The sequence below is a fragment of the Carcharodon carcharias genome, chromosome 6 (genome assembly GCF_017639515.1).
Source record: "Carcharodon carcharias isolate sCarCar2 chromosome 6, sCarCar2.pri, whole genome shotgun sequence".
NCBI lineage: Eukaryota > Metazoa > Chordata > Chondrichthyes > Lamniformes > Lamnidae > Carcharodon > Carcharodon carcharias.
The window spans coordinates 69414380-69436210 of record NC_054472.1 but is presented as its reverse complement, the minus strand read 5'-3'; positions in this window follow the sequence as shown (position 1 = coordinate 69436210).

Below are 21831 nucleotides of genomic sequence, written 5' to 3'. Positions count from 1 at the left end.
GGTTTGTGAGTGTGTGTGTTGAGTGGTGAGAAGAGTGACTTAACCTGGTGGCACAGAGGAGACTGTTTATCCTCTCGTGGCACTGGGTGGCTGTCCTCTTTTGCAAGGCGTTGGTGCTGACCACTGCTGCCAACATACTGGATTGGTGACCTTGCTTGCTGGTCTTCACACAGACGAGGGGGTAGAGGACTTTGTGGAAGGCCTACACTGCATTCAGTAGGTGCTCAAGGGAGGTGTTGCTTCCCATCTGATACCTTAGAGAAAGCTAGCTCTGTGCGGTGGCACCTTTTATGTATGGCGCCCCGATTACTGAAGGCCTGAGGTGACAGCGGGGCGGGGGAGTCAGAAGCCGCCCCGGCAGCGACCCGGCATGTTCCCTGGGAATGCATTATTAATGAGATGGGGCGGGCCGGGAATGGGACAATACAGCGTGAAAAGTTGTCATTGTGGACAATGGGTAAAATGTCCATTTTCCCGCTTGCTACCACACTTAGTGCAAATCTGGGAGGCAATGATTTCTGAAACAGACAATGGCTGTTCCTTGGAGGTGTGAACAGCTCTTTCCTATATCACAACAACTGTGGAAGAATTGGGCCATTCAATTTAATGGCTAGGACATTTAAAAATTAATTACCTTGGCTAAAAAGACAATGGATGGGATTTTCTGACTCCGACACTGTGACTCGGACATCGTCACAGGCAGGACAGAAACATTTGGAAAGCTGGTAAAAGTCAATGGCTCTTCAAATTTTCCCATCTTACCCATGATGATGCCTGTTGCTGGCTGGGCCAGAAAATCCCGCCAATGGCTAAGATAATCCCCGGATATGGGCTAACCCGTTTCCTTATTTGGAACATGGTTCAGCATTTTGGTACAGCAACCATCTTGGCTTGCCTGCCAGAACTATAGAAAAGGCAGGAAGCTGCCTGCCACAGAGAACTGTTTGAAGCATCATGAGAGAAACATCTTGAAGAGAAACTGGACATCCAGAAAAACACTATGGGCAGAATTTTACGGCCCCGTTTCGGGTGGGGGGGGGGGTCGGGGGCCATAAAACGCGGTGGGCTGTAATAAATCCCATTGATGACAGCGGGAACGTAAAATCCCGCATGTCATAAAATTCTGCCCTATAGGCCTGCTGTAAAGTAACAAGGCAGTTAAAAGTGCCATGTCTGCAGAACCCGAAGCAAAGAGTCTCCTCTCCTCCCTAGAAATCTGATCCCACCTACAAAGCTTAACTGTGAAAGCCATTCAACAAGGGAAGGCATCACAGTTGTGGACACAATCTGACAACCTCAAAACCTTCACTTAGACAACGCAACATCTCAACTGAGCAATAGCGACTGAACTGATTCAATTTTTATAAGTATCGTTTGTATCTTAATAATCTTTGTGCCCGTATTTGTTAGTGACTATCTTTCCTTTGGTAACTTCCAGTGAAGTAAACTAACCTTTTCTTTCTAAGTCAAAAGGCTTTCCTGCAAGGCTATTTTAAATTGAATTACTTGCTCCAAGGGTAAAATATACACACACACAGACACACACACACACACACACACACACACACACAAACACACACACAGACACACACACACACACACACACACACACACACACACACACACACAAATACATTGTTCACAGTGGGACTTTGGGGAAACACCTTTAAAAGTGCTTATGACAGCAGTCACCGCTGTACTGTAGGAAATGTAGCAGCCAGTATGCACTCAGCAAACTTCACAAACAGCAATGTTAACCAGATAATCTGTTTTTTGCGATGTTAATTGAGGGGTGAATATTGGCCAGAACAATGGGAATAACTCCCCTGCTCTTCTTCAAAATAACATCATGGAATTTTTTCTAATCACTCAAGCAAGCATGTGAGACCCTCGGTTTAACATCTCCGCTGAAAGTTGGCATTTCCAACAGCATAATGCTCAACTTAATACTGCACTGTAATATCAGCCTAGATTCTTGTTCACAAGCCCTGGAGTGGGATTTGAGCCCAGAACCTTGAGATTCAGAGGCAAGCATGCTACCAACTGAGCCATTAAGAACAACTGACCTAAAACTCCAAGAAGTCCTGCTCCACTGATTCAGGTCCCATTCCCATTCACAGTTAAGAACACAGACACTGTCCAAAATTTCAGGCAGTGATCATTGACATACTTGGCTAAGCTGCCCTTGTCTATAAGGGCATACCAGAGGTATGCACCTTGATTTGCAAGCAGCAAGTGAAGCAACGCTGGACACTTTGCAAATGCTTTTTACCTTCAGCTCGATAAGGAATTTTGTAAAGTTAATTGATTACCTCCTTTATTATAGAAACTTCTGAAGCCTTTTCAAGGGTATCACCAGAACAATAACTTGCATTTATAAAGCAGCTTTAATATAATGAAACATTCAAAGGCACTTCACATGGGCATCATCAAACAAAATGTGACACCAAATTATAAAAGGCGCTATTAGGAGAAGTGACCAAAAGCTTGTTCAAAAAGGTAGTTTTAAGGAGGAGAGAAAGGTAGAATGATGGAGAGGGAATTAGGCAGGAAATTCCAGAGATTAGGGCCTTGGCAGCTGAAGACACAGCCTCCAATGATGCCCAATTAAACTTATGGTAATTCTCAGGATGTAATAAGCAGGACAGCCGTGATGATTGCTTTTCCAGTGCTTTCTGTATTCTGCTTGATTCTTTATTATATTCTGAACCTTACATTTATCATAAGAATATAAGCTAAGAATGGTAAAATTGACTTACTGTGCCAAAACCCATTTTTCACAGCAATGCACTGCGAGTTTCTTTAAATATGATGCATCCCATCTGGAAAAGAAAAAGTAATGGTTCCATAAATATTACAAACGTATATCTCACTATTTTAACATTTGTGATTGCAATAGCTGCTTTCTAGCTCAGTCGAGCCAGCTGTGCAGGTGTAGAGTAGGTGCAGGGCAATCAGAAAGTTGGGTGGGCAGGCCTTAAGTGCGATGTTTGCCTGAATTCTTGTTGCATGTGATTTTCTGTCTTGCTGCACTTCTTCTGCTAGAATGCTTACAAAATGTTTTACTATAGCCTGAAAAAAGCCACAGAATGCATGCAAAGGTTATTGTGTAGAAAAGCAAGAAAACACTATTATACAAATAAATAGCTAGGTAATATCCTAGCTTTTGTGCTGGAATTTAAAACTTATTTGAATTGGCTATAGAAAGTTCCACGATTGGTGAGGCTTTAAAGGGGAACAAGCCTTGAAGGTTGTTTTTGCAATATTTACAGACCATTTTTACACAATAGTGACTATGTTTAAAATAAATGAATTGACTCTGAAGCACTTTGCAACATCAAGACTTGAAATGTGGCAAATAAATGCTCCCTCTTAATCCTTTTTCTAAAAGGATAATCAAAGAAGGGTAGGAACACTCAGGGATAAACTGGGAAATCTATTTGTGGAGGGTGAAGGCTATGGTAAAGGCATTAAATTTTTATTGTTAGTTTTTGCAAATGATGGTGGAGGCGAGAATGTTGATCTACTGGAGACACAGGAAGAACAATGCTTCAAGTTGATAGGATTAAAGGAATTAATCCAATACAGTGAGCTGAACTCAAGTTGGAACTGTCGCTGGTGGCATGCACACTCGGCTGGTGAAGGAAGTCAGAAGTGCAGAGGATATGGTTACAATTTATAAATATGCAAATTGTGCCAGGGAACTGGAGGGTAGGCAATGCAAAACCTTCAGTTGCTCTTTACCATTTCCAGAACCACCCTCTGCCCAGCAGGAACAGTGCATGTGTGGGGTGAGGGTGGCAGTGGTGTGGTTAAGATGCCGGGGGAGTGTCACTGCATTCCTGACATGTTCCTGCCATCTTAACATAACTGGCAACAAGCACAGGAGGGCTGCCTGCTCCTGACAGGCAGGGTCTATTTCCATTGAAAAGTCACAGCTTGATGATGTTATAGGCACCGCGACAACATTTTGCTTCCTGATTTGGGAGACCTCGGCAGGGCTAACTCTGACAGAACAATCAGGGCAGGAGTCCACACACAGGCCAGATGTCACCAAGTTCAGTTGAAAAATTATTTTTTCTGTGAAATGCTTTCATGCAAATTCTAAGAATCCATAATTCAAGGACAAATTATTGAATATTTAGTGATGCATGGAAAGAAAGACTTTCAATTATATAGCATCTTTCATGACTACCAGATGTCCCAAAGTGCTTCACAGCCAATGAAATACTTTTAAAGTGTAGTCACTTTTGTATTATAGAAAATGCAGCTGCCAATTTGCACAAAGTCCTATGAATAGTAATGTGATAATGATCAGATAATCTGTTTTTTTTTAGATGTTGTTTGAACAATATATATTGACCAGGATACCAGGAAGAACTTCCTTAATCTTCTTTGATGTCCATCTGAGAGCGAAAATGGGTACTCAGTTTAACACCTCATCTGAAAAGCAGCACCTCATATAGCACTGGAGTATAAGCCTTGATTTTTGTGATTTTTTTGCCACAGTGGAATTTGAACCACAGGCTTTTGATTTAGAGGCAAAAGTGCTAACAACTGAACCATGCTAGTGTTTGTTAAAAATAAATTATATGTTTTGACGAAGCAATAGATGTAGGGATAAATAATCAAACCTACTCTCCTACTAGCTGTTCTCACACGCAAACTGGCAGCTGATTGGAAAGTTGGAGGTGTTTTATTTGTGATGCTCCATCTATGTTCTGCCTGCTGTACGCAAGGCTCCAGCAATAACCCTGGATCTTGAAAAATTTATCTTGCATGGAGTTTCTGAAGGTGTTTGATAAGGTGACTTACAGGAAGCTTTTTACACAAATCAGGCATATAGTAAAAGAGGACATGGAATAGCATGGATAGAAAGGTGAATGACTGGTCAGAAAGACAAAATCATTTATAAACCAAAGCATAAAATATGATTTGGAGTCAGCATAAGGTCGAAATTTGTTCAAGCTACAAAACTAGGAGGTTCGACAAATACGTGCAAGAACCTGCAGGACAACTTCAGAAGGGTGATTAGTTGAAAATTGTATGAAATATTGGATATTATGCTGGGGTAGAGTTTTTATGGAATGGGTGTTTTGTGGTATTGTTTATTTCAAGATTGTGGCCAAGAGGATGCTGTCATGTTCTGTCACAGAGGGAAGGTAAAGTGGGGAATTGTGGAGAAATGGGGATCTGGGGTTTTGTTCAGGGGAACCGGAGTCTGTTGATATGTTCATGGATAGGCTGTTTGGAGCATGGATATGCTGGTCACCCTCTCCTATTCCCCATCACCTCCTGACCTGGTTGCTGTGATGGCAAGAGCTGTGCTCTCCTAAGGGCTAGATTGTGGAGGATGCAGCAGACCACCATATATTAGGTACATTAGGTACAAGTACTGGAGGGCTCTCCACCAAGAGGTCCAAGCAGCAGAACCATTGCTCCCACATGCTGATGATCTACTCTACAGCTTACTGAAGTACCGCATGGTCACGCTGATTTAGCCGTGATCTAATTTCCAGGTCTGTTTATATTTCTGGAACCAATCTAAAAATAATTACTTTGCTATCTACCTCTTACAAACATCTTGCCAAATTTCTACATACCAGCAGCTCCTTTCTTTGTATCCCTGTGAGATTGATACCATGAACAACGTACTGGAAGATTTGCAGAGTCAGTGGAGGCAGCTTATCTGCATGTGGTGAGCTAGCACCCACAATACTGTTACATGTCCCTATTGCCAACTTTCTCCATACAGCCAAACAATGCAGTACTGATCACTGCTGGAGCAGGGTATTCTACCCAGGTAGTCTACCCAACTCCACCGTATCAACTTCAGTTCCTTGTGTAAGGGGGCCAGATAAAACATTTGAAAAATAATTCTCCTCTCTCCCCTGAGCTGCACCCTCCTCCTTACTGGTGGGGTCCGTTTATGCCCATCTGAACTCTAATATGTCCCATCTCACTGGGTATGTCAGCTTCCAGTACAAACCAGGTCGCAACTGGGCTGGAGAGGTGAAAACCCCCAGTATAGGGAAACAACTTCCTTAAATGTGAGTAGGCTCTTTCCACTTAGATTAGGAGATATAAACATGAGAGGACATGGCTTTAGGGTGAAAGGGGAAAGATTTAGAGGGGAACATTAGGGGGAACATCTTCACTCAGAGAGTGGTGAGAGTGTGGAACGATTTACCATCTGACATGTTAAATGCTGGCTCACTCTTAAGTTTTAAGAATAAATTAGATAGATACATGGATGGGAGAGGTCTGGAGGGTTATGGACTAGGTGCAGGTCAATGGGACTAGTGGAATAATATTTCGGCGCAGATTAGAAGGGCCGATTGGCCTGTTTCCTGTGCTGTAGTGTTCTATGGTTCTAAATCAACCCTGAGCTCTGCCCTCTCACGACATTTACCTTGTTTGGGGCAGGTGGGGATTCCACCCTTCATAAGGCAACCTAGAAAAGTGGCAAAGACCTGAGCAGCTTCATTTATGGTTGTGCTTCCATCTAATGAATTTCTGCTAAACATTTCACCCAGGTAATCCAGTGAGGCTGGGCACAGCCCTGGAAAAATCTCCCTTTTGTCATCTAGACAGGATGATGTTCCAGTTAAAAAACTTCACAAAGCACTTAGAGCTAGATAATAAATCAAAGGTCAGAGGGCATAATTTAAACTGGCATAACATCAATTTAGAATCTGCACTATTTGCAGTACCTTTTTTACAAAACAACAGTGACTGTGCTTAAAAAGTAATGTATTGGGTTTGAAGCACTTTGCAAGATCAAGGCATGAAAAATGACAAATAAATGTTCTCTCTTATTTATTTTTTCTAAAAGAATAATCAAAGGAGGGTCGGACCACTCAGGGATAAACTGGGAAATCTATCTGTGGTTTCAAAGAGAGACAGACCCTAATTGAAAAGGGAAACTGAAAAGGGAAACTGATGCTTCCAATTTCTAAGGGAATAAAACTGAATTTGGAAACCAAATCATCTGTGTGACTGAAAATGGTTGAAGTCACGTAAAAGGACAGAGAGCCATCTGAGCTCAGATGATATTCTCAGTGGCGCAGTACAGGCAGGCAGAAGAAGATGGATGTCCACAGGTCCACAGGTCACTGAAAGTGGCAACACAGGTGGTTAAGGTAGTCAGGAAGGCATATGGCATGCTTGCCTTCATTGGCAGGGGTATTAAGTATAAAAGCTGGGAAGTCATGCTGCAGCTGTATAGAACTTTGGTTAGGCTACACTTGGAATATTGCGTGCAATTCTGGTCACCACATTACTAGAAGGATATGGAGGCATTGGAGAGGGTGCAGAGGAGGTTTACCAGGATACTTCCTGGTCTGGAGGTTATTAGCTATGAGGAGAGGTTGGAGAAACTCAGATTGTTCTCACTAGAGCGACGGAGATTGAGGGATGACGACAGAAGTTCACAAAATTATGAGTGGCATGGACAGAGTAGATAGTCAGAAGCTTTTTCCCAGGGTGGAAGAGTCAATTACTAGGGGACATAGATTTAAGGTGAGAGGAAAAAACTATAGAAGAGATGTGTGGGGCAAGTTTTTTATGCAGAGGGTAGTGACTGCCTGGAATTTGCTGCCAGAGGAGGTTGTGGAAGCAGGTACAATAGTGGTGTTTAGGAGGCAGCTTGACAAATACATGAATAGGATGGGAATAGAGGGATACGGACCCCGGAAGTGCAAAATGTTTTAGTTGACGGGCAATATGATCGGCGCAGGCTTGGAGGACCGAAGGGCCTGTTCCTGTGCTGTACTTTTCTTTGTTCTTTGTTCTTTAAACCTAGAAGCTGAAAATAAACAAAATACAGTTACTGCAGCTGTTTATGTTACTTGAAGTTAAGTATTGATGGATTACACCATCCAGACCATCATAAGCAGAGTTGAGGAGGATCTGCAGATGTGTGCTGTTTTTGACTGTGTCCATGAAACTCGGATTGGTTCCACGCTGCTGTCAGCTGGGAATCATGAAGAAGAGGAACTGAAACTCTTCATGAGGAAGGCAGGGTTTTGAAAGACTTTGTGACTGGGTTTGATGATATTTATGCTGAATGGACGACCGAGCCAATTCATAAGATCTGTCTTAGTTGTATCTGCCATTTAATGTGTAATTTATGGTTTATAATTGACCATGATTTGCCTGTTAATTCATGTTTAGCTTATGCTGATTCTGGACTTTAGAGCATAGGTGGTTACCCAAGATAGTATTTAGTGTTTGCTTGTTTGACTCTCAATAATAAAAATTCTTTTGTTTTGAACCATGGAATCTTTTGGCGTAATTCTTTCAGTAAATAGCTGGTATTTCAGATGACTTATTTTTTAAAAAAATTACAGGTCTTCACAGAGAGCATAACAGTATTAATTTATTTTGGATTATGGTGCAATGAGTATTGGCAATAGGAGATTGAAGGTATTGGCCCCACTGTATGTGGAACTACCAAACTGCCAGTAAGTACAGGCAATTGATGAAACACCAGCAGACTGACATGCTCATGTAAACCATTTATACATGGTCAGGTAGATTTCCTTGTTTATAATCCTCTTCATAATTCTTTTGCTTTTATTATAACTTCACCTGCCCTAGAAATTTTACACAATAGGGTAGATTTTATAAATTTGTCCATCTAGAGGTATAACCATCTAGAGGTGTTCTGCTGAAGGGTCATGAGGACTCAAAATGTCAACTCTTTTCTTCTCCGCCGATGCTGCCAGACCTGCTGAGTTTTTCCAGGTAATTCTGTTCTGGTTTGTAGAAGTATAACACCTTTGCAACAGTGGGCATTAAAAATGCCATTGTGTTCCAATATCACAAAGGGGGCAGATGTGGAAGGGGATGGGGCATGTGGAGAGCTGGCAAGCGGGGTGCAATGGTTATATCCTAAATACTTGTAAACTAAGTGTAATTGGTTGTAGAGGGCTTGAGTGCATTCAGCCAATACACCAGATTCATTTGAAAAAATGGTGCCCTTTTCAATTGCCCCAGAAGCAAACTTGCTCAGCCAGTTAAAAAATCCGCCTGAAGCAGACCCAACAAAGTTTAAATTAGTTGGCCTTGGACGTTCCACCTTTGCCAAGCATCAGGAGCCACTGGCAAACTTAAAGCCGGCCCATCACAGCTCTAAGTGGATTATCACCAAGGTGTAAATCTTGGCCTGTGAATCCTCCTAGCACCGTTGGTCTTTGTTAGTGGAAAAGAACGTAAACAACTTTTTTTATTGCAGCAGTTTAATGGGCTTCTGCCCATTTTCCCTAGTGCTACGGTGGCCATGGATATTCGGTCACTGGCCACAATTTTCCACTTGTCAGTTATGATGGAACAAAAATCATTAGGCCCACCCAGAGTTTTCAGCTATGCATGCTGACAGGGAGACTACCTGTGGGTACCCTGCGGTTAGAAAATCTGCCGGCTGAGGTGTGTTTCTGACATTTTCAGTTTTCACTTGTATTGATTTTTTTTGTTAATAAGCCAGCACTAGTACAGTATAGACAGTCATCTTACATAAACCTTTGGTGCTAATTACAATTATGTCTCTTCTGGGGCCTTAAATATGGACTGTAACAGGATTTTGTCGGTACATAATAAAAGTCAATGAGGAAATCCTTATTGTGGATTCTAAGTCTGATTTCTGTAATAATGATTTTTTTTAGATTCATCCTTTAGTTCTTTAATTAGTTCAGTAGCACATCATTTAATAGTAATTTTACTTTGAGGATTACATATACGCCAAGGTATCAGGGGCATAACTGTTTTTAAGGAAATGGTGGCTCCAACAGGTCTTACTTGTGTGTCAGAGCCAAGCAATTCTATGTAAAAGCTGGGGAAGCATAGCTTGTCATCATTTGTCCTTTTATCAGCTGGCCCTGGTCAGTGTCCTGCTGTAGAAGGCCATGGTAATTTATGTCGGAGCTGTGTACATTTACTTATCTGGAGTGCAGCTGGCTGTGGTGTTCAGTCAGTCTGGCTCCTCCACAGGCTGCTAGACTCTTCCTGCCTGCAGGGATAAGTGGAAATTGACTGTTCTTTTGCTGCCAAGTTGCTAAGCCATAAGAAAAACAACAGCAAAGAGAACACTGAAACACTGAAGGCACTAATTGCTGGAGCAGTCTTGTACTTGAACCAAGCTCTCGCAGCTACAATCATTCACATTTGCATTCTGAGGAGACCACATCATTCAAATACAATTAAATTAAAATTGAAGTATGGTGCAATTTTTGTTTGGCACAAAATCAAACATTTCCACCTTAATCGTGAAATATTTTCACTGAATTATACAGAATTTAATGCAGTGGTTCAACTCTTGAGCATATTTTCATAGGACCATGACTTTTCTGTGGTTTATTGCATGTTATATAGCTTGTGTTTTACAATATAGCCCATGACACCCTTATTCTTCACCTATAAACATTCTCATTCTTGAGCAGTTCAAAGGAGAAGCAAAGTCTACAGGCACATTTGAAACTAAAATACAACGTGTCAACTTTCCTTCCACTTTTTGTAGCAGTAACTATTATCTTGTTTTAGCTACCTGCTGGTATCTGTCACATCCAGAGCTAAATAAGGGTGGCATTATTATTCCCAAAATGTACAAAGGATAAGATCTCTCAAAGTGCTTATTCAAAATGTGGAATGAGATTGAAAAATACCCTAAGCGAGTCTTCAGAACTGATTTAAGGTAATCATTTTGTTATGGCACAATAAAACAAATACTGTACTGAATTACCGACACCCTTGAGCAGGCGTTTGGGCCTCACATATTTGTTGGACAATTAATTGCAAGATAAAAATAACAGTCTCAAAAATATCATCAGACATCAGAAGTGTCTATAGTTCAATAACCCAATAACAAACAGGTGAAACACTATTGTCTCCCAGAGAGCTCATTTTTGATTATCAGAGCTGCCAGTCGTTCTAATCCACAAACCTCAGTTCTCAGCCCTGTTATTGGGTGAGGAACCTGATTGATGCAGGTTGTTTCATTTCCAGCTTTGTGGGAAAGTGAGCAGTGGGTGTAAAATAAATGACTTGTTTGGCCTGCTGTTGTACTTATCATTGAACAACATTAGTAGCAGTAAATATAAATCCATACACCTTACCCCTTCCAGAAACAAACCGTGGAGAAATGAATGAGGAAAACTGTTGGCACAGACGTTTAAGAAGTTATACGTGTAAACTGGTAACACTGGATTTCAAACCCTATAAGTTATACAAAGAAAAATGCTGAATGGTTTCACAGTATATTAGAAACACTTGAGAAAGATTACTATTTTCTATCTGACAGGAATGGAGATCTTCTGAGAGTTCTGACACTGTCAGCAAACCTGATTCTACAAATAAAACTCACCTAATTAATTTGGCACTTACTTCAGCAGTGTTGGTTTTGAGAGACTATAGAAAAATAATGTGTAATACTAACTGAAAAGACTCAGTGATTTGGTCAATAGAGCTGTTCTAAAGATGGAGTTCAGGTATGTGTTACACAATAGGGTTAGACTATCAGTATAGGCAACACACACTCTGGCCATGATATCCGGCTGCATAATGTCAGCATTTTAGATGCTACAGGGGCAGTTTCGGGCCCAAAATGTTGTCTATGGGGTGCATGCACATTTCTGATACTGGCTGCATTGGACACCATTTTGTAAGGTCATTGACACATGGCAGGAAGTGCGTACCAGAAATATGATGAACAAGATGATTGTGATTTCAGTCAGCATACAATGCTGATTTGACTCTAATAGCGCACTTTAGACCTGAAAGTTCCAGCTTTCTCTTAACCTTGCACAGCTTAACATACATTCAGCAGCAGGAAGCGTCCTTCATAACCAGTGCTATTCAAAGGGATCATCAATATTTTCAGGTTAATTGCTGATTTATTTCTATTGGTTCTTGCTGAAGTTGGTCGAAGTGTTTGGTGGTTTGTCTGCTGGTAGAAGTTACAAAAATTTATAGGGAATGGTACATAGATGCAGAAGTAGGCCATTCGGCCCGCTTCTGCTCTGCCATTCAATAAGATCATAGCTGATCTGGCTGTGGCCTCAACTCCACTTTCCTGTCTATCCCCCATAACCCTCGACTCCCTTGTTTATCAAAAATCCATCTAATTCAGCCTTGAATAAATTCAATGGCTCAGCCTCCACTGCTTTAAGGGGAACAGAATTCCACATACTAATGACCCTCTGTGAGAAAAGATTTCTCCTCATCTCAGTCTTAAAAGGGAAACCTCTTATTAAACTGTGTACCCAAATTCTAGTCTCCCCCACAAGTGGAAACATCCTCCCGATATTCACCCTATCAAGTCCTCTCAGGACGTTATATGTCTCAGTAATATCACCTCTCATTCTTCTAAACTCCAATGGGCATTGGCCCAACCTGTTCAATCTTTCTTAATAAGATAAGCCCTTCATGCTAGGAATGAGTCAAGTGAATCTCCTCTGTACTTAATGTGTGGCACATACTGAAGGTGCTGGTTCTGAATTCAAGGGTTTTAATCAGATTATTTGCTCCCAGGCATGTGTACGGTAGTTTGCATCATCCTTGACCTGCAAGTTGACAGGGAAAATGAGGAGAGACAACACAGAGGAAGACAAATTGCTTGAAGAGGGAGGAGGAAAGGGGGAGAAAGGCTCTTAGCTGGAGGCCTTATCCAAAAGTGGCTTCAGGCCTCAGCTCAGAATAATGCATCAGATGTCTTGAATTCACCAAGGATCTCCTCACTGAAATCTGCTACCTATTGCAGGCAGACCTGTAGCCTCAGATCAGAGCGAGGATGGCATTGCAATGGCTATCAAGGTGAACCATGAACTAAAATACTTTGAGCTCCTTCCAGACTGGAACAGCCAATGTTTGCAACATCTCCCATTTTTAATCTATTATTGTATCCGAGAGGTCACTGAAGCTTCTTATGTAAGGAAAGTTTATCTTTTCTTTCCAAAGTGAAGCAGGTGGAATGAATACACAGCTTCTCCACAGTTGGAAGGTTGAATGCTGTAATCCTGACAGAGGACAATAGGTTCGTACTGCACAGAGCCACTGTCACTCCCAAGGGATAGTGCCTCAGCAATACTAGAAAAGTGTTGGAGAACAGATTGCAGCTGTTGCAAGAGTCTGCAAACTCCTTTGCATTCGTATCCACAGTGATGATGACAGCATTCTGAGTTTTGGCAGTAGCAAGGTGAGCTTCAGTCTGAGCTTCCACTGCAGTACACAGGTGTTGGGTGGCTTCTGCTTAAGTTACATAGAAATAGAGAAATAGAAAGGTTTGCCGTAAAGAAAGAGGCCATTCAGCCAATCATGTCCATGTCAGCCAGGAAGGCTATGAAACCTAATCTCACCTCCCAGCTCTTGATCCAAAGCCCTGTAGATTATGGCCCCTCAAGTCCATATCCAAGTGCTTTCTCAATGCAATCAGGGTTCCTGCCTCTACCACCTTTTCAGGCATTTAGGTTCAGAATCCTCATTATCCCCATGCGCTAACAGAAATATGTCCTTCCTATACACTCTATCTAGGCCTTTCATAATTTTCTATACCTCAAATAAATCTCCGCTCAGCATATTCTGTTTCAAAGAAAACAACCCCAGCTGATCCAAATTTCCCCCAAAGCTAAAATTCTCCAATTGGACCACATTCCCATAAATCTCCTCTTTACTTTTTCCAGTGCGATCACATCCTTCCTATAAAGCATTGGCCACAAACGTATTCAGTACTCTATCTGTGGTCTAATTAATGTTCTATACAGTTCCAGCATAACCTCCCTGCATTTAGACTCCAGGCCTCGGTCGATAAAGGAAAGTTTCCCATATGCCTTCCTGACTACCTGGTTGCAATGGAAGCTGAGGCTGGGACCATCAGATGACGCACCATGGTTGGGTCTGCACATGTTCTTATAGAGATGGACACCACTTTCAAGCTGGAAAAGATGGGCTCTGTGCAAAGCCCTGTGCAAAGTTGGTGCTCCACTCCTCCGTGCTCCTTGACAGTGATAGCAGGTTTTATTGACTTGTGCATTCCCTAGAAGTAGAGGAGGAGTAAGGCACCAACTTTCCTAGAAATGCACAAAGCATTTCAGTGTGCATACCCATCAGCTTTTTTTCTGGAAGTCCTCTGCTGCAGAACTTGTGTCACTCTTTCCCACTGCCCTGGCTACAGACCACACCTGCCTACTGTTTCACCATCTACAGATTCTGTCACGAAGCTGCCCGTTAAATCACATGCACTGTCAGTATCTAAGCTGTGACTGTGAATGTGAGATCCTGCCTCATTCCATTTCTTAATGTCTTCCTGCTCTTCCACTTTTATCTCTTCCACCGCTGCCTGGCCAGGTTGCAGTTCTTGAATACCTGAAAGGAGAAAGGCAGAATGGTCAGGTTGTCTTGAGTGAATGGGCAGAAAACAAGAGGTGTGTGCATACATCTTATGCAACTTGTAAATCAGAAGAGATTGTAAATCAAAGGAGAAGTGAGATGTCAAAAGGAGCATTAGGTATGAGCATACCATCACCTTCAATGGCTTCAAGCCTTGCCACTAGCTACAGCCTGCTGTACCTGCTCTAATAATGGTAATCACCATCTCCTCCACAGGGATCAGGACACGCAACCATTCCTATTGCTCACCAAATAGATGCTGCTTCCAACTATGAACCACCTTGTCCTGCAAGGGTAGTTGGTCAATGAGTTGGTGCAACGTATTTATGTGATCTGGTTGAATAGTTGGCTGTGTGGACAAACAGTGAAATATGGCTGTGAGGCTTATGCAACAGTGTTAGGTGTGTGAGGGTGAGGTGAAGCTACATTTGAGAAGTACGAGTCCTCATTGATAGATTTTGTTGGTCATTAAATGATGGGCGTTTGATGAATTGAGCAGCTTGTGAGGCTAGTGTTTCAGTTGGTGAGATATGGTACTTGAAGGTGCATTCATTGACCTTGACGACTCCTGTGAGATCATTGAACATCATGTGACACTGTGTCCAGATCTTGACCACAATAGTTATCTGGTCCCACTGCCTTTGCAACATCTGCCTGGAGAATCTCCAACCCTCCACTGGACAGAGAACATCTCTCCACCTGCTGCACAAAGGCCTCCAGTTCTAGAAACCTTGGAGCACATTTGCTCTCCTATTACACCACTGGTCACTCTTCTACTTGCTCAGAATCACTTCCCCAGTCAATACCAGTACTTGCTCCAGCCAGAATGCATTTTGTCTTTAAGTGGTGCAGGATGGCTTTAAGAGATGCAGGCTACCATTAAGTGGAGCTAGCCTCACACAAACCTGCGACCCCTGCTGAGGCTTGCAGCCACTCAACAGCACATTTGGTAGCGCAGTTATTATATAGATGGTCTTGCAGCACGACATTTGCATGCTACCTGCATTGGAGGGAATGGGCAAGGTTTCATTGCGCAATGCAATCCCTGCATGTGCTTTTGGTTGCTATCCAATTTTGCACCTTCAGGTTTTATTTGGAAAAGACATCCCAACTAATGGGTTCAAATAAATTCTCAAGTTATCAGATGTTATTTATATATTTTGTTGGCTGATTTATAAGGGTAATTTCTTGATGGGAGTGGAACCTCAATCAGGGATAGTGCAAAATGAGCTGCTGATGTGCTATCTCAGTAAATTCAGTTGCCACACAAGATAGAAATGATAGCTTGATTCATTACTTTATGAAGTAGGAGAGAAATTTCCCATGGTGAAAATAAGCAGAATTTTGCCCCTCCCTGGAGTCAACATTATCAAAAGCTGGGGAGGGTGGGACACGAGATTTTGGATAAGGCAATCATGAATGGAGTTTTTTCCTATGCTTTTTTTCATATTGATTGCATATTAAACAAATGGATTGATTGAAAAAGTTACATAAAAAATAGCTAGAAACTCATAGGATTTTAAAGATAAACAAAAAGAGATAGAAGCAAAAACATTTGAGCAGCAAAAGATAGTTTTTAAAACAGCACAGACATGCTCATAAAAACATTCAGCAAGCCAGTTTCTGTTTGGGGAGTATGAGCAGCCAGAAGAGACATATATCATTTGGCCATAATGCCATTTTGTGTGCATATTGTGATGATGCGCTTCAGTACAGTTTATGTCACCATATAGCTTTGCCAAGTACTTTTTATGAAGACAGTGCCACTTTAAACAAGGAAGTAGGAGGGTTTTAAATTTCAAAAAGTACAGATATTTTATTCAAAAGTAGTTAAGCGACGTCCATTTTGAGACCTTAAGGACAAAAAGTCCAACCATTGGACAGAAAAAGGTTTCCACACTTAAGAAAATTCATCCTCAATTGAACACTTTATTTTTTGGTTTAAATAAATATATTTAGGGGCTGATTCCCCAGTTGGATACTCAGTCATGTACTGCAGGCCAGCTATCAATAATTTTTCCATGTAAGTGCTGCACCTCTGAAAGAATGCCCCATCAAGAAATCAGCCCTTCAATGTATCTGAGTGTGAGTGTGATTATACATTTCTGTGTTGTTTACAGTGATGTTACTTTAAGACTGTCTCTCAGGAATATTTCCATGTTTGCTGATGACAGAAGTTGGGAATGTGAGTCGTGAGGAGGATGAAAAGAGGCTTCAAGGGAATTTAGACAGGCTAAGTAAGTAGGCAAGAACATGACAGATGGAATATAATGTGGAAAAATGTGAAGTTATCCACTTTGGTGGGAAAAACAGAAATGCAGCGTATTTCTTAAATGGTGCCGGATTGGAAAGTATTGATGTCCAAAGTAACATCGGTGTCCTTGTTCATAATTCACTGAAAACTAACATGAGGTGTAGCAAGCAATTAGGAATGCAAATGGTTTGTTGGCCTTAACTACAAACACTGCAGTCCATATGGTGTAGGTACACCCAAAGTGCTGTTAGGAAGAGAGTTCCAGGATTTTGACCCAGCAACAGTGAAGGAACGACGATATATGTCTAAATCAGGATGGTGAGTGGCTTGGAGGGGAACTTCCAGGTTATGGTGTTCCCAATTTCTGCTGCCCTTATCCTTCTAGATTGTAGAGGTCATGGGTTTGGAAGTTGCTGTCTAAGGAGGTTTGGTGAGTTCCTGCAGTGCATCTTGTAGATGGTACACACTACTGCTATTGTGTGTCAGTGGTGAGGGTAGTGAATGTTTGTGGAAGGGGTGCCAATCAAGCAGGGTGCTTTGTCCTAGGTGTTGACAAGCTTCTTAAGTGTTGTTGAAGTTGCACTCTCCAGGCAAGTGGAGAGTATTCCCTCACTCCTGACTTGTGCCTTATACTTGGTGGACAGGCATTAGGGAGTCAGGAGTGCGTTACTTGCCACAGGTTTCCTAGCCTCTGACCTACTCTTGTAACCGTAGTATTTATCTGGCTAATCCAGTTCAGTTTCTGGTTAATAGTAACCCCAAGGGTATTGATAGTGGGGGATTCAGCGATAGTAATGCCATTGAATGTCAAGAGGCGACAGTTAGATTCTCTCTTGTTGGAGATGGTGATTGCCTGGCACTTGTGTGTTACTTGCCACTTGTCAGCCCAAGCCTGAAGCAGCTGAAGATCGTTGGGCCTAGGACACTACCCTGAGGAACTTCTGCAGTGATGTCTTGGAACTGTGAGAGCTGTGAGGCACATGATGGTATTTCTTTGTTAAACAATACATTTTATTTAATTGATCTATGCATTCCAGATTGACTGTTCCCCAGTGTGAGAGCTTGGATAGAAAGTGAAGCATAGAAGTCTATAGGTATGGAAACCTCAATTGCAACTTGCAGTGCCATCCCAGCGATAGAAATGATAGATCAGCTTTCTTCAGACAGCCAAATTCCTTTGCTACTGCCCAGGTGAAGCAGAATCAACAAAGGTTGTTTTTCTCTGGAGTCTAGACATGTCCAATGAGCTGACAAGGTGAGTAAGGATGGATATGTACACCACTGCTTCAATCAAGAAAGTTGTGCATTTATAAAGCCATCCCTCTGCCAAATAACATCAAAGAAGTTCCCAAAATAATTCCTATATTCTAATTTTTAGTTGATACAAAGGAAGGTAATGTGAGTTAAAATCTGGTGAAGGAAAGTGCAAAAAATACATTTTCCCCCAACAAGCTGCATTTTGAAATGCCGCTCTTAGAGATCAATTGTTAAATTTGACCATGCAACATATACAATTGGTCTCCACCTTTAAGAAATCTCTTCCTATTTGCCCTAAATTAGCTTGATTTTCCTCATCCATGCTAAATTTAGTGTAAACACTTAAGACAGGGCAACTGTTGTGCAAAAACAAGTGGGAATTTGGTAATATAAATATCAGCCTAATTTCCCAGCTGCTTGTCTATCCTACCCTAATACTAAGAGCATATGAAATGGAATAATTGTCCTATTTTTGGTGAAGTTTTGTTTTTATCAAGGAAAGGGTGTCAGTATTGATGAATGAACACTCTTCCATTTCGGACGCCTAGTGTCAGTCTTTAGGACTCTCAGGTCAAGTAGAGCACTGACAGATGAAGAGTAAATCTCCCTTTACCCTACTCCAACAATATATTTTGACCTCGACCTTAGAAGAGAACCCTCAATGGCAACACTGTGAATTTTCCATTTCCTGCTATAATCATCACTGTGGCTGCTCTAATTCTGTCTTTACATTTTTCCCGTTGTTGTAATACTGACAGTGTGCAAATTGTTACCATGAGTTGTAGCTACAATACAAACTGTCATCGCTCTTGAGTTGGCGGGCTGAAAAATTATTACACATAGGTGGAACTTTATCTGTCAGTAGATCTGACTGCTGAGAAGTGTTTTTTTAAAATCAATGACCAGGCAGTTAGGTATTTCATGAGTAAAAATTGAACAGCAGTATGTTGTTAAGTTGTATGTTGCCTCATGTAAAGGCCTAGAGGCTTGTATGGTTGAACAATAAGTATTTATTAATAACGCATAAATATATACACACATATATATAGGATACAGTCCTGACTAAGTGCTATCTCCATGCTGACTTCTACCAGACTCTCTACTACTCCATGTGACTCTACATTATAATGTGGGCAGTACTGTTTCCCCAATCCCACCTTCCCCCTTACAGTCCCGAACACCCTAATACTACACCGACCACCCCCATCCCAAGTCTTTACCTAAATATATTTACAATAATATTTTCATGCAACACTTTCTCCACTAAGCCTCTAACTTTACAGATTCTGATGATTTGGAAGCTTTACAACTCTTCCATATCTTGTTATCAAGTTTGGAGGAGTGGTAGTCTCAACTGCTTTCGGCTGACTTTGTCGGTCTGGAGTTGGAGTTGTAATAATTTGTGTTGCAACTATTTGGGTATCAACATCTGGTTCACTTCTTGCATTCCTTACTGTTGTATTTTTCTTTGTTGATAATCTGTCTTCCTTGGTCGGATACTATGGGCTTATCCCTCTCCTTTCGGAGTTGAATGTTCGCTCTGTTCATTCATAAGAATGAACTCAGAATCACAGAATTGTTGCAATACAGAAGGAGGCCATTCAGCCCATTGTGCCTGCATTTCACTTAGTGACATTCCCCTACCTTCTCCCCATAACCCTGCAGATTGTTTCTTTTCAGAGAATCATCTAATTCCCTCTTGAATGCCTCGGTTGAACCTGTCTTCACCACACTTTCAGGCAGTGCATTCTAAACCTTAACCACTTGCCACGTGAAAACATTTTTTCTTATATTGCTTTTGCTTCTTTTGCCAATCATTTAAAATCTGTGCCCTCTTGTTCTTGACCCTTTCACGAGTGGGAACTGTTTCCCGCTGTGTGACTTAGGTTTTCTTTTTCAGTGGGCTCCATCATGTTCTTCCCGGAAGTTGAAGGTTTGCCTCCCTTAAGTCTGTATGTCCCACATCCTTAAACTCAACCTGCAGTTTGGCTTCTAATGCCGTGCTCTGTTACTGCATGTGCACTTGTGGGCCCCTGAGTTTTGTCCTGGTGAGTTGGTGGTCACTTCTCTCCTGCTCTAGGATCAACTTCCTGTTTTGTGTGTGAGCTTGAAGCTCCAGCTCCGTTGCTGTAGTTTTTCATGGTTCTGTGACAGAAACTGTTTGACTCTGAAGTTAGAGCTAACCTGCTGCTTCTCCTCTGTATCTTCTGTTTTAAGTATGTTGGTGCTCATCTGGAGGTTTGGCTGGTTTGATTGAAGAAGCAGAAAATGCTCTATCTGCAAAAGAGCTGGAATACCTGCCTCTGCAGAGTGAGGACAGTCTCAGTTGGGATGAGTTGTGAACCTCTCGGGAGTCTCTAATTCAGTGTAGTTGACTACAGTGGTTGTTTTGATATCTACTGCTGTTTTAAGGTGGTTAGGAGCAACACAGGCTTCTCTGCTCAGGAGAGAAAAGGGTTGATTGTGAATGGCATACAGAATTTCGAATATTTGCTTGTTGCCATATTGGAGCAGCTCTTGAATCATGTCTATGACTGGTAGTTGGATTCTTCTGGGACCATATAGTGGTCTTCTGTCTGTAGCCAGAGGTCTTTTAGCCACAGTTTCTGACCTGAGAGCACTATCAATTTGAAATTCGTGAGGTGACCTTTTACAGATATGTCAGCATTCCAAAATCTGAACCTGGGGATCCTTAATTTCTCCCAAGCAACATTGTTGGACTTCTTCCTGGTGTGGCTCATCTATCTCATGGACATGTCTGAGATCTTCCACATGTTTCAAGGTTTTGGACTTACACATCTTTCCAAAGTGCCCCAGGCGGTTGCAGTGAAAGCTCTGCACAGTGATTGCTGGACACTGCCTGCACTTGTAAGGTCTTCTGGTGTCACAGCATGATATGGTCTGCCACCATCTTGTGCTTTGCTTGGGTATTTCCTTCCTTGCCTTGGAGTTTCCTTGTCCTTTTGTTGCTTTATGAGCTGGACTGTTGGGGTTGTCCTGGACCACGGTTTAATTTAACCATGCAAAATGGATTGGTTTTGCTGACGGAATTCCGATTGTCAATTTAGATATCTTTTTCCAAAGCCAGATCTTCTTTAGATTGGAGTACATCTGAGAGTATCATCAGCCATTCCCACAGTTCAGTCACTTATGAGCTCTGACTTAAGATCGCCATAGTCATAGCCTTCCACAAATCTGTATAACTCATTTATGAAAGAGTCTACATATTCTCCAGTCTTTTGGACTCTCAAATTTTACTCACTCCAAAATGTTATTGCTTCTTAGGCTAAAATTGGTATCAAAGGACTTTGTGACTTCTTCAAAGTTATCAGAAGATTCCTTTATTCCTTGCTGGGCAATTAGGTCATCAGCTATTGGACCTACTGAATATAATAGTGTATTCACTTGTTCAGCCTTTGTTTTCTTATTTAAGCCTGATGCTATCATATATTTAAAAAATCTTCTCCATAATGCCCAATTTGTGCCTGGTCTGGTCCTTCCATCTGCCTTAATTGCCTTGGCAATGTTGATTTACCATCCATGGCTGTTTTCAGCACAAGGGACAGCTTTAATTTTTTTTAAATGGCCCTGCAATAATCATTTTTCTTTCTCTTCCCATGCTTTTCAGGATTTGGCAGGATACCATCATAGTTATGGAGCTGTTGTAAACCAGAGATTCTGCAGAATGAATCTTTTTGGCCAGCTAGTTGCATTCCTAAGCTTGGTAGATCGCATTGAAGCCGATTTTTAGCTCTGACTTCTCTTTTTCTTTCTGTTCACACATAGTCACCATGTGTTTAGGTGCTGACTCTGGATCCAGGCTGCAGTGTTCTTAAAGTCACGCTTGTTAAAATAATCACTCCACCAGTGCTAATTGATTATTGTGCAGAATTTTAAACCTTATATCAGCCTTTTTTTTTAGGTATTTGCTCACCCTTTTG